The 15,078-nt window shown below is 47.2% G+C and overlaps 11 non-coding genes and 1 pseudogene across 11 annotated transcripts; all 12 read left to right on the forward strand.

Annotated features, from left to right (window-relative positions):
* Positions 1-70: 70 nt before the first annotated feature.
* Positions 71-261, forward strand: LOC142268542 (U2 spliceosomal RNA). The gene has a single exon (XR_012734203.1). It is a non-coding gene; the product is annotated as a U2 spliceosomal RNA (small nuclear RNA).
* A 1,336-nt stretch (positions 262-1,597) lies between these two features.
* Positions 1,598-1,781, forward strand: LOC142268514 (U2 spliceosomal RNA). The gene has a single exon (XR_012734184.1). It is a non-coding gene; the product is annotated as a U2 spliceosomal RNA (small nuclear RNA).
* A 1,117-nt stretch (positions 1,782-2,898) lies between these two features.
* On the forward strand, positions 2,899-3,089 carry LOC142268543 (U2 spliceosomal RNA). Its single transcript, XR_012734204.1, has one exon. It is a non-coding gene; the product is annotated as a U2 spliceosomal RNA (small nuclear RNA).
* Positions 3,090-4,206: 1,117 nt separating this feature from the next.
* On the forward strand, positions 4,207-4,397 carry LOC142268544 (U2 spliceosomal RNA). The gene has a single exon (XR_012734205.1). It is a non-coding gene; the product is annotated as a U2 spliceosomal RNA (small nuclear RNA).
* Positions 4,398-5,514: 1,117 nt separating this feature from the next.
* Positions 5,515-5,705, forward strand: LOC142268547 (U2 spliceosomal RNA). Its single transcript, XR_012734207.1, has one exon. It is a non-coding gene; the product is annotated as a U2 spliceosomal RNA (small nuclear RNA).
* A 1,117-nt stretch (positions 5,706-6,822) lies between these two features.
* LOC142268522 (U2 spliceosomal RNA) lies at positions 6,823-6,964 on the forward strand (annotated as a pseudogene).
* Positions 6,965-7,665: 701 nt separating this feature from the next.
* LOC142268503 (U2 spliceosomal RNA) lies at positions 7,666-7,858 on the forward strand. The gene has a single exon (XR_012734174.1). It is a non-coding gene; the product is annotated as a U2 spliceosomal RNA (small nuclear RNA).
* Positions 7,859-8,975: 1,117 nt separating this feature from the next.
* On the forward strand, positions 8,976-9,166 carry LOC142268548 (U2 spliceosomal RNA). Its single transcript, XR_012734208.1, has one exon. It is a non-coding gene; the product is annotated as a U2 spliceosomal RNA (small nuclear RNA).
* A 1,117-nt stretch (positions 9,167-10,283) lies between these two features.
* Positions 10,284-10,474, forward strand: LOC142268549 (U2 spliceosomal RNA). Its single transcript, XR_012734209.1, has one exon. It is a non-coding gene; the product is annotated as a U2 spliceosomal RNA (small nuclear RNA).
* A 1,117-nt stretch (positions 10,475-11,591) lies between these two features.
* On the forward strand, positions 11,592-11,782 carry LOC142268550 (U2 spliceosomal RNA). The gene has a single exon (XR_012734210.1). It is a non-coding gene; the product is annotated as a U2 spliceosomal RNA (small nuclear RNA).
* Positions 11,783-12,899: 1,117 nt separating this feature from the next.
* Positions 12,900-13,090, forward strand: LOC142268551 (U2 spliceosomal RNA). The gene has a single exon (XR_012734211.1). It is a non-coding gene; the product is annotated as a U2 spliceosomal RNA (small nuclear RNA).
* Positions 13,091-14,207: 1,117 nt separating this feature from the next.
* On the forward strand, positions 14,208-14,398 carry LOC142268554 (U2 spliceosomal RNA). Its single transcript, XR_012734212.1, has one exon. It is a non-coding gene; the product is annotated as a U2 spliceosomal RNA (small nuclear RNA).
* Positions 14,399-15,078: the final 680 nt, after the last annotated feature.

Below are 15,078 nucleotides of genomic sequence, written 5' to 3' on the forward strand. Positions count from 1 at the left end.
TCGCTCTCTCTCCCTAAGATGTGTCCGGCATAGGCCAGGGTGCCACTCGAGGCCCAAACAAATTCTGGTTATCGCTTCTCGGCCTTTTGGCTAAGATCAAGTGTAGTATCTGTTCTTATCAGTTTAATATCTGATACGTCCCCTATCTGGGGACCATATATTAAATGGATTTTTAGAACAGGGAGATGGAAAAAGAGCTTGCTCTGTCCACTCCACGCATTGACCTGGTATTGCAGTACCTCCAGGAACGGTGCACCCCTTCTTAACCCAGTTTCCAAAAGCAGAACTCGATTCACCTGATTCATATTAGCCCGATTAGCGAATTGAAATGAATTTTTATCTAACACACTTTTTACTTGCTTTATTCATCCAAATAGCAAACTCATCACCACTCAACTTCACCAACTCTGCTATGTCCCGTGCAGTATCTTGTTGTCAGTCTAATCTAGATCATGTGTAATTGAATGGAATAGATCCCTTTTGGACAAAGTGGAGTCAGATGCTGCAGTGACCACAGGTGTGAGAGGATCTACAATTGGCATCTGGTGTTATCTCTCTGCTTCCACTCCAAATAAAGTTACCTGTTGTTACCTGAACGTCAAATACTAAGAATGGGCGGCCTATGAAAGAATTAGTACTTTCATTAAGTATACTAAACCGGCTAATTGGGAATAGACAAACTGTAAAAAGCCCTCTGAGAAAGCCCCTCTCTAACCTTTGTTAGTAAGCTTTTCTGTAGCCTGCCTGTTGATGTATTTTCGGTTTGAACAGTGCACAACATGAAGAGACGGAACACTGGCGGCTTGTCACAATGCCCCCCGATGACATCACAATAGCGCTGCTGCCTAGAAAACAAGCTGCGCAGAAGAAGTTGTTCTTTGGGTGGGAGGGTGGGCTAGTGGAAGGAGGGGGCAATCTCTTTTTTTCCCGGGTGGTAGGGGGATGACAGGAGAAGGGAAGCGGGTGGTGAGAAAGGTACAGAGGGCAGGGTTTGGGGGCTGGGAAGGAAAGGGAAAAGATTAGGGTTTGGGGATGATGAAAGGGCTTTCTACGGGTAAGGATGGCAAAGGGTGGCAGTGACGGAAAGTCAGGCAACCTGTCCTGTCCGTCTTTTTGTATCGTGAATTGGAAAGACTGCAAGGGGGAGGGGAGTTGCTTGCGCCCTAAAGGAGGAGTTATTCAGATTCATTGCAGTGGGCGGCAGCTGCAAAACGCACCATTCTTCTTGTTTTTGCTCTGCAAAGCAGCCTTTTCAAGGGTTGGCTTGGGTGACAAAATGTCTTGTGTAGGCGTGGGTTTGTCTCCCTCTCGCTCTCTCTCCCTAAGATGTGTCCGGCATAGGCCAGGGTGCCACTCGAGGCCCAAACCAATTCTGGTTATCGCTTCTCGGCCTTTTGGCTAAGATCAAGTGTAGTCCCTTCATTGGGTTTGCCTTGGTCTTGGCTGGGAGGGGCCCGGGCTTGCACGACCGCCGGCCTCGGGGATTGTTGCGCCTTTTGGTGCTTACGTCCCCTTGTGGCTGGTGGTTCCTGGGCTCGGGAGGCGATCATCCAGGCACTGCGCTTTTGTGTGGTGGCCTGCTGGCCTTCGGGGCTACCTTGATTCTGAAAATTGCGGATGAAATCTCATCTGTTCTTATCAGTTTAATATCTGATACGTCCCCTATCTGGGGACCATATATTAAATGGATTTTTAGAACAGGGAGATGGAAAAAGAGCTTGCTCTGTCCACTCCACGCATTGACCTGGTATTGCAGTACCTCCAGGAACGGTGCACCCCTTCTTAACCCAGTTTCCAAAAGCAGAACTCGATTCACCTGATTCATATTAGCCCGATTAGCGAATTGAAATGAATTTTTATCTAACACACTTTTTACTTGCTTTATTCATCCAAATAGCAAACTCATCACCACTCAACTTCACCAACTCTGCTATGTCCCGTGCAGTATCTTGTTGTCAGTCTAATCTAGATCATGTGTAATTGAATGGAATAGATCCCTTTTGGACAAAGTGGAGTCAGATGCTGCAGTGACCACAGGTGTGAGAGGATCTACAATTGGCATCTGGTGTTATCTCTCTGCTTCCACTCCAAATAAAGTTACCTGTTGTTACCTGAACGTCAAATACTAAGAATGGGCGGCCTATGAAAGAATTAGTACTTTCATTAAGTATACTAAACCGGCTAATTGGGAATAGACAAACTGTAAAAAGCCCTCTGAGAAAGCCCCTCTCTAACCTTTGTTAGTAAGCTTTTCTGTAGCCTGCCTGTTGATGTATTTTCGGTTTGAACAGTGCACAACATGAAGAGACGGAACACTGGCGGCTTGTCACAATGCCCCCCGATGACATCACAATAGCGCTGCTGCCTAGAAAACAAGCTGCGCAGAAGAAGTTGTTCTTTGGGTGGGAGGGTGGGCTAGTGGAAGGAGGGGGCAATCTCTTTTTTTCCCGGGTGGTAGGGGGATGACAGGAGAAGGGAAGCGGGTGGTGAGAAAGGTACAGAGGGCAGGGTTTGGGGGCTGGGAAGGAAAGGGAAAAGATTAGGGTTTGGGGATGATGAAAGGGCTTTCTACGGGTAAGGATGGCAAAGGGTGGCAGTGACGGAAAGTCAGGCAACCTGTCCTGTCCGTCTTTTTGTATCGTGAATTGGAAAGACTGCAAGGGGGAGGGGAGTTGCTTGCGCCCTAAAGGAGGAGTTATTCAGATTCATTGCAGTGGGCGGCGGCTGCAAAACGCACCATTCTTCTTGTTTTTGCTCTGCAAAGCAGCCTTTTCAAGGGTTGGCTTGGGTGACAAAATGTCTTGTGTAGGCGTGGGTTTGTCTCCCTCTCGCTCTCTCTCCCTAAGATGTGTCCGGCATAGGCCAGGGTGCCACTCGAGGCCCAAACCAATTCTGGTTATCGCTTCTCGGCCTTTTGGCTAAGATCAAGTGTAGTATCTGTTCTTATCAGTTTAATATCTGATACGTCCCCTATCTGGGGACCATATATTAAATGGATTTTTAGAACAGGGAGATGGAAAAAGAGCTTGCTCTGTCCACTCCACGCATTGACCTGGTATTGCAGTACCTCCAGGAACGGTGCACCCCTTCTTAACCCAGTTTCCAAAAGCAGAACTCGATTCACCTGATTCATATTAGCCCGATTAGCGAATTGAAATGAATTTTTATCTAACACACTTTTTACTTGCTTTATTCATCCAAATAGCAAACTCATCACCACTCAACTTCACCAACTCTGCTATGTCCCGTGCAGTATCTTGTTGTCAGTCTAATCTAGATCATGTGTAATTGAATGGAATAGATCCCTTTTGGACAAAGTGGAGTCAGATGCTGCAGTGACCACAGGTGTGAGAGGATCTACAATTGGCATCTGGTGTTATCTCTCTGCTTCCACTCCAAATAAAGTTACCTGTTGTTACCTGAACGTCAAATACTAAGAATGGGCGGCCTATGAAAGAATTAGTACTTTCATTAAGTATACTAAACCGGCTAATTGGGAATAGACAAACTGTAAAAAGCCCTCTGAGAAAGCCCCTCTCTAACCTTTGTTAGTAAGCTTTTCTGTAGCCTGCCTGTTGATGTATTTTCGGTTTGAACAGTGCACAACATGAAGAGACGGAACACTGGCGGCTTGTCACAATGCCCCCCGATGACATCACAATAGCGCTGCTGCCTAGAAAACAAGCTGCGCAGAAGAAGTTGTTCTTTGGGTGGGAGGGTGGGCTAGTGGAAGGAGGGGGCAATCTCTTTTTTTCCCGGGTGGTAGGGGGATGACAGGAGAAGGGAAGCGGGTGGTGAGAAAGGTACAGAGGGCAGGGTTTGGGGGCTGGGAAGGAAAGGGAAAAGATTAGGGTTTGGGGATGATGAAAGGGCTTTCTACGGGTAAGGATGGCAAAGGGTGGCAGTGACGGAAAGTCAGGCAACCTGTCCTGTCCGTCTTTTTGTATCGTGAATTGGAAAGACTGCAAGGGGGAGGGGAGTTGCTTGCGCCCTAAAGGAGGAGTTATTCAGATTCATTGCAGTGGGCGGCGGCTGCAAAACGCACCATTCTTCTTGTTTTTGCTCTGCAAAGCAGCCTTTTCAAGGGTTGGCTTGGGTGACAAAATGTCTTGTGTAGGCGTGGGTTTGTCTCCCTCTCGCTCTCTCTCCCTAAGATGTGTCCGGCATAGGCCAGGGTGCCACTCGAGGCCCAAACCAATTCTGGTTATCGCTTCTCGGCCTTTTGGCTAAGATCAAGTGTAGTATCTGTTCTTATCAGTTTAATATCTGATACGTCCCCTATCTGGGGACCATATATTAAATGGATTTTTAGAACAGGGAGATGGAAAAAGAGCTTGCTCTGTCCACTCCACGCATTGACCTGGTATTGCAGTACCTCCAGGAACGGTGCACCCCTTCTTAACCCAGTTTCCAAAAGCAGAACTCGATTCACCTGATTCATATTAGCCCGATTAGCGAATTGAAATGAATTTTTATCTAACACACTTTTTACTTGCTTTATTCATCCAAATAGCAAACTCATCACCACTCAACTTCACCAACTCTGCTATGTCCCGTGCAGTATCTTGTTGTCAGTCTAATCTAGATCATGTGTAATTGAATGGAATAGATCCCTTTTGGACAAAGTGGAGTCAGATGCTGCAGTGACCACAGGTGTGAGAGGATCTACAATTGGCATCTGGTGTTATCTCTCTGCTTCCACTCCAAATAAAGTTACCTGTTGTTACCTGAACGTCAAATACTAAGAATGGGCGGCCTATGAAAGAATTAGTACTTTCATTAAGTATACTAAACCGGCTAATTGGGAATAGACAAACTGTAAAAAGCCCTCTGAGAAAGCCCCTCTCTAACCTTTGTTAGTAAGCTTTTCTGTAGCCTGCCTGTTGATGTATTTTCGGTTTGAACAGTGCACAACATGAAGAGACGGAACACTGGCGGCTTGTCACAATGCCCCCCGATGACATCACAATAGCGCTGCTGCCTAGAAAACAAGCTGCGCAGAAGAAGTTGTTCTTTGGGTGGGAGGGTGGGCTAGTGGAAGGAGGGGGCAATCTCTTTTTTTCCCGGGTGGTAGGGGGATGACAGGAGAAGGGAAGCGGGTGGTGAGAAAGGTACAGAGGGCAGGGTTTGGGGGCTGGGAAGGAAAGGGAAAAGATTAGGGTTTGGGGATGATGAAAGGGCTTTCTACGGGTAAGGATGGCAAAGGGTGGCAGTGACGGAAAGTCAGGCAACCTGTCCTGTCCGTCTTTTTGTATCGTGAATTGGAAAGACTGCAAGGGGGAGGGGAGTTGCTTGCGCCCTAAAGGAGGAGTTATTCAGATTCATTGCAGTGGGCGGCGGCTGCAAAACGCACCATTCTTCTTGTTTTTGCTCTGCAAAGCAGCCTTTTCAAGGGTTGGCTTGGGTGACAAAATGTCTTGTGTAGGCGTGGGTTTGTCTCCCTCTCGCTCTCTCTCCCTAAGATGTGTCCGGCATAGGCCAGGGTGCCACTCGAGGCCCAAACCAATTCTGGTTATCGCTTCTCGGCCTTTTGGCTAAGATCAAGTGTAGTATCTGTTCTTATCAGTTTAATATCTGATACGTCCCCTATCTGGGGACCATATATTAAATGGATTTTTAGAACAGGGAGATGGAAAAAGAGCTTGCTCTGTCCACTCCACGCATTGACCTGGTATTGCAGTACCTCCAGGAACGGTGCACCCCTTCTTAACCCAGTTTCCAAAAGCAGAACTCGATTCACCTGATTCATATTAGCCCGATTAGCGAATTGAAATGAATTTTTATCTAACACACTTTTTACTTGCTTTATTCATCCAAATAGCAAACTCATCACCACTCAACTTCACCAACTCTGCTATGTCCCGTGCAGTATCTTGTTGTCAGTCTACTCTAGATCATGTGTAATTGAATGGAATAGATCCCTTTTGGACAAAGTGGAGTCAGATGCTGCAGTGACCACAGGTGTGAGAGGATCTACAATTGGCATCTGGTGTTATCTCTCTGCTTCCACTCCAAATAAAGTTACCTGTTGTTACCTGAACGTCAAATACTAAGAATGGGCGGCCTATGAAAGAATTAGTACTTTCATTAAGTATACTAAACCGGCTAATTGGGAATAGACAAACTGTAAAAAGCCCTCTGAGAAAGCCCCTCTCTAACCTTTGTTAGTAAGCTTTTCTGTAGCCTGCCTGTTGATGTATTTTCGGTTTGAACAGTGCACAACATGAAGAGACGGAACACTGGCGGCTTGTCACAATGCCCCCCGATGACATCACAATAGCGCTGCTGCCTAGAAAACAAGCTGCGCAGAAGAAGTTGTTCTTTGGGTGGGAGGGTGGGCTAGTGGAAGGAGGGGGCAATCTCTTTTTTTCCCGGGTGGCAGGGGGATGACAGGAGAAGGGAAGCGGGTGGTGAGAAAGGTACAGAGGGCAGGGTTTGGGGGCTGGGAAGGAAAGGGAAAAGATTAGGGTTTGGGGATGATGAAAGGGCTTTCTACGGGTAAGGATGGCAAAGGGTGGCAGTGACGGAAAGTCAGGCAACCTGTCCTGTCCGTCTTTTTGTATCGTGAATTGGAAAGACTGCAAGGGGGAGGGGAGTTGCTTGCGCCCTAAAGGAGGAGTTATTCAGATTCATTGCAGTGGGCGGCGGCTGCAAAACGCACCATTCTTCTTGTTTTTGCTCTGCAAAGCAGCCTTTTCAAGGGTTGGCTTGGGTGACAAAATGTCTTGTGTAGGCGTGGGTTTGTCTCCCTCTCGCTCTCTCTCCCTAAGATGTGTCCGGCATAGGCCAGGGTGCCACTCGAGGCCCAAACCAATTCTGGTTATCGCTTCTCGGCCTTTTGGCTAAGATCAAGTGTAGTATCGTTCGAAAAGGTGGTTTAAGGCTCCGGCCACCTTAGTACAATGATGCAATGCACACTGGAAGGTTGCGCTTGTTAGTACTTTGGGAGGATAGTATATCCATCTAGAGGAAACCATGGCCCTACCAGGATCGAGGCTATTAGACTGAGTAAGTGTGGGGGCTATGGTGCAATGTGCCCCAGGATTGACGACCCTGGAGTGAGTCTGAGCTTGCTGGCTTTGTACCCCGGCAAGCCTTGGGCTCTGTAGCACACCGTACCTTGCCCTTTCATACTTTCTGAGCATATTGCTCTATCCCGGCCTTCTGGCTAGGAAGGGAAATTTTTATAATCATGGTCGGAGGTCCGTTCAGCTTTGGGCTGAGAAACCAACACCCGGTTGGAGGTCCGGGTCAGCTTCGGCTGAGAAACCAACACCCGGTTGGAGGTCCGGGTCAGCTTCGGCTGAGAAACCAACACCCGGTTGGAGGTCCGGGTCAGCTTCGGCTGAGAAACCAACACCCGGTTGGAGGTCCGGTTAGCCTTGGGCTGAGAAACCAACACCGGTTGACGGTCCGGGCAGTTTCGGCTGCGAAACCAACAACTAGTAGCTCTCTACTCCACTTGGGTAAGATGCCTGGGTGGACGCTGGGAGCAACGACAAGGCTCAACCAGGCTGCGGCTTGGGGGAGCACCGAAGATCCCTGACCCTTGCTGTGGCCTTCTGGCTCGGAGGGACGGGGTTGATTTTTGGGGACCCTCTCCTCACGGAGGGGTCCACACGAATCCTAGCCTTTGCACTGTTTTTGGTGTGACTTCGGTCATGCATTTTTTGCGGTGCTTTGGAAAGCTTCATTAAATCAAAAATCTGTTCTTATCAGTTTAATATCTGATACGTCCCCTATCTGGGGACCATATATTAAATGGATTTTTAGAACAGGGAGATGGAAAAAGAGCTTGCTCTGTCCACTCCACGCATTGACCTGGTATTGCAGTACCTCCAGGAACGGTGCACCCCTTCTTAACCCAGTTTCCAAAAGCAGAACTCGATTCACCTGATTCATATTAGCCCGATTAGCGAATTGAAATGAATTTTTATCTAACACACTTTTTACTTGCTTTATTCATCCAAATAGCAAACTCATCACCACTCAACTTCACCAACTCTGCTATGTCCCGTGCAGTATCTTGTTGTCAGTCTAATCTAGATCATGTGTAATTGAATGGAATAGATCCCTTTTGGACAAAGTGGAGTCAGATGCTGCAGTGACCACAGGTGTGAGAGGATCTACAATTGGCATCTGGTGTTATCTCTCTGCTTCCACTCCAAATAAAGTTACCTGTTGTTACCTGAACGTCAAATACTAAGAATGGGCGGCCTATGAAAGAATTAGTACTTTCATTAAGTATACTAAACCGGCTAATTGGGAATAGACAAACTGTAAAAAGCCCTCTGAGAAAGCCCCTCTCTAACCTTTGTTAGTAAGCTTTTCTGTAGCCTGCCTGTTGATGTATTTTCGGTTTGAACAGTGCACAACATGAAGAGACGGAACACTGGCGGCTTGTCACAATGCCCCCCGATGACATCACAATAGCGCTGCTGCCTAGAAAACAAGCTGCGCAGAAGAAGTTGTTCTTTGGGTGGGAGGGTGGGCTAGTGGAAGGAGGGGGCAATCTCTTTTTTTCCCGGGTGGTAGGGGGATGACAGGAGAAGGGAAGCGGGTGGTGAGAAAGGTACAGAGGGCAGGGTTTGGGGGCTGGGAAGGAAAGGGAAAAGATTAGGGTTTGGGGATGATGAAAGGGCTTTCTACGGGTAAGGATGGCAAAGGGTGGCAGTGACGGAAAGTCAGGCAACCTGTCCTGTCCGTCTTTTTGTATCGTGAATTGGAAAGACTGCAAGGGGGAGGGGAGTTGCTTGCGCCCTAAAGGAGGAGTTATTCAGATTCATTGCAGTGGGCGGCGGCTGCAAAACGCACCATTCTTCTTGTTTTTGCTCTGCAAAGCAGCCTTTTCAAGGGTTGGCTTGGGTGACAAAATGTCTTGTGTAGGCGTGGGTTTGTCTCCCTCTCGCTCTCTCTCCCTAAGATGTGTCCGGCATAGGCCAGGGTGCCACTCGAGGCCCAAACCAATTCTGGTTATCGCTTCTCGGCCTTTTGGCTAAGATCAAGTGTAGTATCTGTTCTTATCAGTTTAATATCTGATACGTCCCCTATCTGGGGACCATATATTAAATGGATTTTTAGAACAGGGAGATGGAAAAAGAGCTTGCTCTGTCCACTCCACGCATTGACCTGGTATTGCAGTACCTCCAGGAACGGTGCACCCCTTCTTAACCCAGTTTCCAAAAGCAGAACTCGATTCACCTGATTCATATTAGCCCGATTAGCGAATTGAAATGAATTTTTATCTAACACACTTTTTACTTGCTTTATTCATCCAAATAGCAAACTCATCACCACTCAACTTCACCAACTCTGCTATGTCCCGTGCAGTATCTTGTTGTCAGTCTAATCTAGATCATGTGTAATTGAATGGAATAGATCCCTTTTGGACAAAGTGGAGTCAGATGCTGCAGTGACCACAGGTGTGAGAGGATCTACAATTGGCATCTGGTGTTATCTCTCTGCTTCCACTCCAAATAAAGTTACCTGTTGTTACCTGAACGTCAAATACTAAGAATGGGCGGCCTATGAAAGAATTAGTACTTTCATTAAGTATACTAAACCGGCTAATTGGGAATAGACAAACTGTAAAAAGCCCTCTGAGAAAGCCCCTCTCTAACCTTTGTTAGTAAGCTTTTCTGTAGCCTGCCTGTTGATGTATTTTCGGTTTGAACAGTGCACAACATGAAGAGACGGAACACTGGCGGCTTGTCACAATGCCCCCCGATGACATCACAATAGCGCTGCTGCCTAGAAAACAAGCTGCGCAGAAGAAGTTGTTCTTTGGGTGGGAGGGTGGGCTAGTGGAAGGAGGGGGCAATCTCTTTTTTTCCCGGGTGGTAGGGGGATGACAGGAGAAGGGAAGCGGGTGGTGAGAAAGGTACAGAGGGCAGGGTTTGGGGGCTGGGAAGGAAAGGGAAAAGATTAGGGTTTGGGGATGATGAAAGGGCTTTCTACGGGTAAGGATGGCAAAGGGTGGCAGTGACGGAAAGTCAGGCAACCTGTCCTGTCCGTCTTTTTGTATCGTGAATTGGAAAGACTGCAAGGGGGAGGGGAGTTGCTTGCGCCCTAAAGGAGGAGTTATTCAGATTCATTGCAGTGGGCGGCGGCTGCAAAACGCACCATTCTTCTTGTTTTTGCTCTGCAAAGCAGCCTTTTCAAGGGTTGGCTTGGGTGACAAAATGTCTTGTGTAGGCGTGGGTTTGTCTCCCTCTCGCTCTCTCTCCCTAAGATGTGTCCGGCATAGGCCAGGGTGCCACTCGAGGCCCAAACCAATTCTGGTTATCGCTTCTCGGCCTTTTGGCTAAGATCAAGTGTAGTATCTGTTCTTATCAGTTTAATATCTGATACGTCCCCTATCTGGGGACCATATATTAAATGGATTTTTAGAACAGGGAGATGGAAAAAGAGCTTGCTCTGTCCACTCCACGCATTGACCTGGTATTGCAGTACCTCCAGGAACGGTGCACCCCTTCTTAACCCAGTTTCCAAAAGCAGAACTCGATTCACCTGATTCATATTAGCCCGATTAGCGAATTGAAATGAATTTTTATCTAACACACTTTTTACTTGCTTTATTCATCCAAATAGCAAACTCATCACCACTCAACTTCACCAACTCTGCTATGTCCCGTGCAGTATCTTGTTGTCAGTCTAATCTAGATCATGTGTAATTGAATGGAATAGATCCCTTTTGGACAAAGTGGAGTCAGATGCTGCAGTGACCACAGGTGTGAGAGGATCTACAATTGGCATCTGGTGTTATCTCTCTGCTTCCACTCCAAATAAAGTTACCTGTTGTTACCTGAACGTCAAATACTAAGAATGGGCGGCCTATGAAAGAATTAGTACTTTCATTAAGTATACTAAACCGGCTAATTGGGAATAGACAAACTGTAAAAAGCCCTCTGAGAAAGCCCCTCTCTAACCTTTGTTAGTAAGCTTTTCTGTAGCCTGCCTGTTGATGTATTTTCGGTTTGAACAGTGCACAACATGAAGAGACGGAACACTGGCGGCTTGTCACAATGCCCCCCGATGACATCACAATAGCGCTGCTGCCTAGAAAACAAGCTGCGCAGAAGAAGTTGTTCTTTGGGTGGGAGGGTGGGCTAGTGGAAGGAGGGGGCAATCTCTTTTTTTCCCGGGTGGTAGGGGGATGACAGGAGAAGGGAAGCGGGTGGTGAGAAAGGTACAGAGGGCAGGGTTTGGGGGCTGGGAAGGAAAGGGAAAAGATTAGGGTTTGGGGATGATGAAAGGGCTTTCTACGGGTAAGGATGGCAAAGGGTGGCAGTGACGGAAAGTCAGGCAACCTGTCCTGTCCGTCTTTTTGTATCGTGAATTGGAAAGACTGCAAGGGGGAGGGGAGTTGCTTGCGCCCTAAAGGAGGAGTTATTCAGATTCATTGCAGTGGGCGGCGGCTGCAAAACGCACCATTCTTCTTGTTTTTGCTCTGCAAAGCAGCCTTTTCAAGGGTTGGCTTGGGTGACAAAATGTCTTGTGTAGGCGTGGGTTTGTCTCCCTCTCGCTCTCTCTCCCTAAGATGTGTCCGGCATAGGCCAGGGTGCCACTCGAGGCCCAAACCAATTCTGGTTATCGCTTCTCGGCCTTTTGGCTAAGATCAAGTGTAGTATCTGTTCTTATCAGTTTAATATCTGATACGTCCCCTATCTGGGGACCATATATTAAATGGATTTTTAGAACAGGGAGATGGAAAAAGAGCTTGCTCTGTCCACTCCACGCATTGACCTGGTATTGCAGTACCTCCAGGAACGGTGCACCCCTTCTTAACCCAGTTTCCAAAAGCAGAACTCGATTCACCTGATTCATATTAGCCCGATTAGCGAATTGAAATGAATTTTTATCTAACACACTTTTTACTTGCTTTATTCATCCAAATAGCAAACTCATCACCACTCAACTTCACCAACTCTGCTATGTCCCGTGCAGTATCTTGTTGTCAGTCTACTCTAGATCATGTGTAATTGAATGGAATAGATCCCTTTTGGACAAAGTGGAGTCAGATGCTGCAGTGACCACAGGTGTGAGAGGATCTACAATTGGCATCTGGTGTTATCTCTCTGCTTCCACTCCAAATAAAGTTACCTGTTGTTACCTGAACGTCAAATACTAAGAATGGGCGGCCTATGAAAGAATTAGTACTTTCATTAAGTATACTAAACCGGCTAATTGGGAATAGACAAACTGTAAAAAGCCCTCTGAGAAAGCCCCTCTCTAACCTTTGTTAGTAAGCTTTTCTGTAGCCTGCCTGTTGATGTATTTTCGGTTTGAACAGTGCACAACATGAAGAGACGGAACACTGGCGGCTTGTCACAATGCCCCCCGATGACATCACAATAGCGCTGCTGCCTAGAAAACAAGCTGCGCAGAAGAAGTTGTTCTTTGGGTGGGAGGGTGGGCTAGTGGAAGGAGGGGGCAATCTCTTTTTTTCCCGGGTGGTAGGGGGATGACAGGAGAAGGGAAGCGGGTGGTGAGAAAGGTACAGAGGGCAGGGTTTGGGGGCTGGGAAGGAAAGGGAAAAGATTAGGGTTTGGGGATGATGAAAGGGCTTTCTACGGGTAAGGATGGCAAAGGGTGGCAGTGACGGAAAGTCAGGCAACCTGTCCTGTCCGTCTTTTTGTATCGTGAATTGGAAAGACTGCAAGGGGGAGGGGAGTTGCTTGCGCCCTAAAGGAGGAGTTATTCAGATTCATTGCAGTGGGCGGCGGCTGCAAAACGCACCATTCTTCTTGTTTTTGCTCTGCAAAGCAGCCTTTTCAAGGGTTGGCTTGGGTGACAAAATGTCTTGTGTAGGCGTGGGTTTGTCTCCCTCTCGCTCTCTCTCCCTAAGATGTGTCCGGCATAGGCCAGGGTGCCACTCGAGGCCCAAACCAATTCTGGTTATCGCTTCTCGGCCTTTTGGCTAAGATCAAGTGTAGTATCTGTTCTTATCAGTTTAATATCTGATACGTCCCCTATCTGGGGACCATATATTAAATGGATTTTTAGAACAGGGAGATGGAAAAAGAGCTTGCTCTGTCCACTCCACGCATTGACCTGGTATTGCAGTACCTCCAGGAACGGTGCACCCCTTCTTAACCCAGTTTCCAAAAGCAGAACTCGATTCACCTGATTCATATTAGCCCGATTAGCGAATTGAAATGAATTTTTATCTAACACACTTTTTACTTGCTTTATTCATCCAAATAGCAAACTCATCACCACTCAACTTCACCAACTCTGCTATGTCCCGTGCAGTATCTTGTTGTCAGTCTAATCTAGATCATGTGTAATTGAATGGAATAGATCCCTTTTGGACAAAGTGGAGTCAGATGCTGCAGTGACCACAGGTGTGAGAGGATCTACAATTGGCATCTGGTGTTATCTCTCTGCTTCCACTCCAAATAAAGTTACCTGTTGTTACCTGAACGTCAAATACTAAGAATGGGCGGCCTATGAAAGAATTAGTACTTTCATTAAGTATACTAAACCGGCTAATTGGGAATAGACAAACTGTAAAAAGCCCTCTGAGAAAGCCCCTCTCTAACCTTTGTTAGTAAGCTTTTCTGTAGCCTGCCTGTTGATGTATTTTCGGTTTGAACAGTGCACAACATGAAGAGACGGAACACTGGCGGCTTGTCACAATGCCCCCCGATGACATCACAATAGCGCTGCTGCCTAGAAAACAAGCTGCGCAGAAGAAGTTGTTCTTTGGGTGGGAGGGTGGGCTAGTGGAAGGAGGGGGCAATCTCTTTTTTTCCCGGGTGGTAGGGGGATGACAGGAGAAGGGAAGCGGGTGGTGAGAAAGGTACAGAGGGCAGGGTTTGGGGGCTGGGAAGGAAAGGGAAAAGATTAGGGTTTGGGGATGATGAAAGGGCTTTCTACGGGTAAGGATGGCAAAGGGTGGCAGTGACGGAAAGTCAGGCAACCTGTCCTGTCCGTCTTTTTGTATCGTGAATTGGAAAGACTGCAAGGGGGAGGGGAGTTGCTTGCGCCCTAAAGGAGGAGTTATTCAGATTCATTGCAGTGGGCGGCGGCTGCAAAACGCACCATTCTTCTTGTTTTTGCTCTGCAAAGCAGCCTTTTCAAGGGTTGGCTTGGGTGACAAAATGTCTTGTGTAGGCGTGGGTTTGTCTCCCTCTCGCTCTCTCTCCCTAAGATGTGTCCGGCATAGGCCAGGGTGCCACTCGAGGCCCAAACCAATTCTGGTTATCGCTTCTCGGCCTTTTGGCTAAGATCAAGTGTAGTATCTGTTCTTATCAGTTTAATATCTGATACGTCCCCTATCTGGGGACCATATATTAAATGGATTTTTAGAACAGGGAGATGGAAAAAGAGCTTGCTCTGTCCACTCCACGCATTGACCTGGTATTGCAGTACCTCCAGGAACGGTGCACCCCTTCTTAACCCAGTTTCCAAAAGCAGAACTCGATTCACCTGATTCATATTAGCCCGATTAGCGAATTGAAATGAATTTTTATCTAACACACTTTTTACTTGCTTTATTCATCCAAATAGCAAACTCATCACCACTCAACTTCACCAACTCTGCTATGTCCCGTGCAGTATCTTGTTGTCAGTCTAATCTAGATCATGTGTAATTGAATGGAATAGATCCCTTTTGGACAAAGTGGAGTCAGATGCTGCAGTGACCACAGGTGTGAGAGGATCTACAATTGGCATCTGGTGTTATCTCTCTGCTTCCACTCCAAATAAAGTTACCTGTTGTTACCTGAACGTCAAATACTAAGAATGGGCGGCCTATGAAAGAATTAGTACTTTCATTAAGTATACTAAACCGGCTAATTGGGAATAGACAAACTGTAAAAAGCCCTCTGAGAAAGCCCCTCTCTAACCTTTGTTAGTAAGCTTTTCTGTAGCCTGCCTGTTGATGTATTTTCGGTTTGAACAGTGCACAACATGAAGAGACGGAACACTGGCGGCTTGTCACAATGCCCCCCGATGACATCACAATAGCGCTGCTGCCTAGAAAACAAGCTGCGCAGAAGAAGTTGTTCTTTGGGTGGGAGGGTGGGCTAGTGGAAGGAGGGGGCAATCTCTTTTTTTCCCGGGTGGTAGGGG

Source organism: Anomaloglossus baeobatrachus, unplaced genomic scaffold, assembly GCF_048569485.1.
Source record: "Anomaloglossus baeobatrachus isolate aAnoBae1 unplaced genomic scaffold, aAnoBae1.hap1 Scaffold_3056, whole genome shotgun sequence".
NCBI lineage: Eukaryota > Metazoa > Chordata > Amphibia > Anura > Aromobatidae > Anomaloglossus > Anomaloglossus baeobatrachus.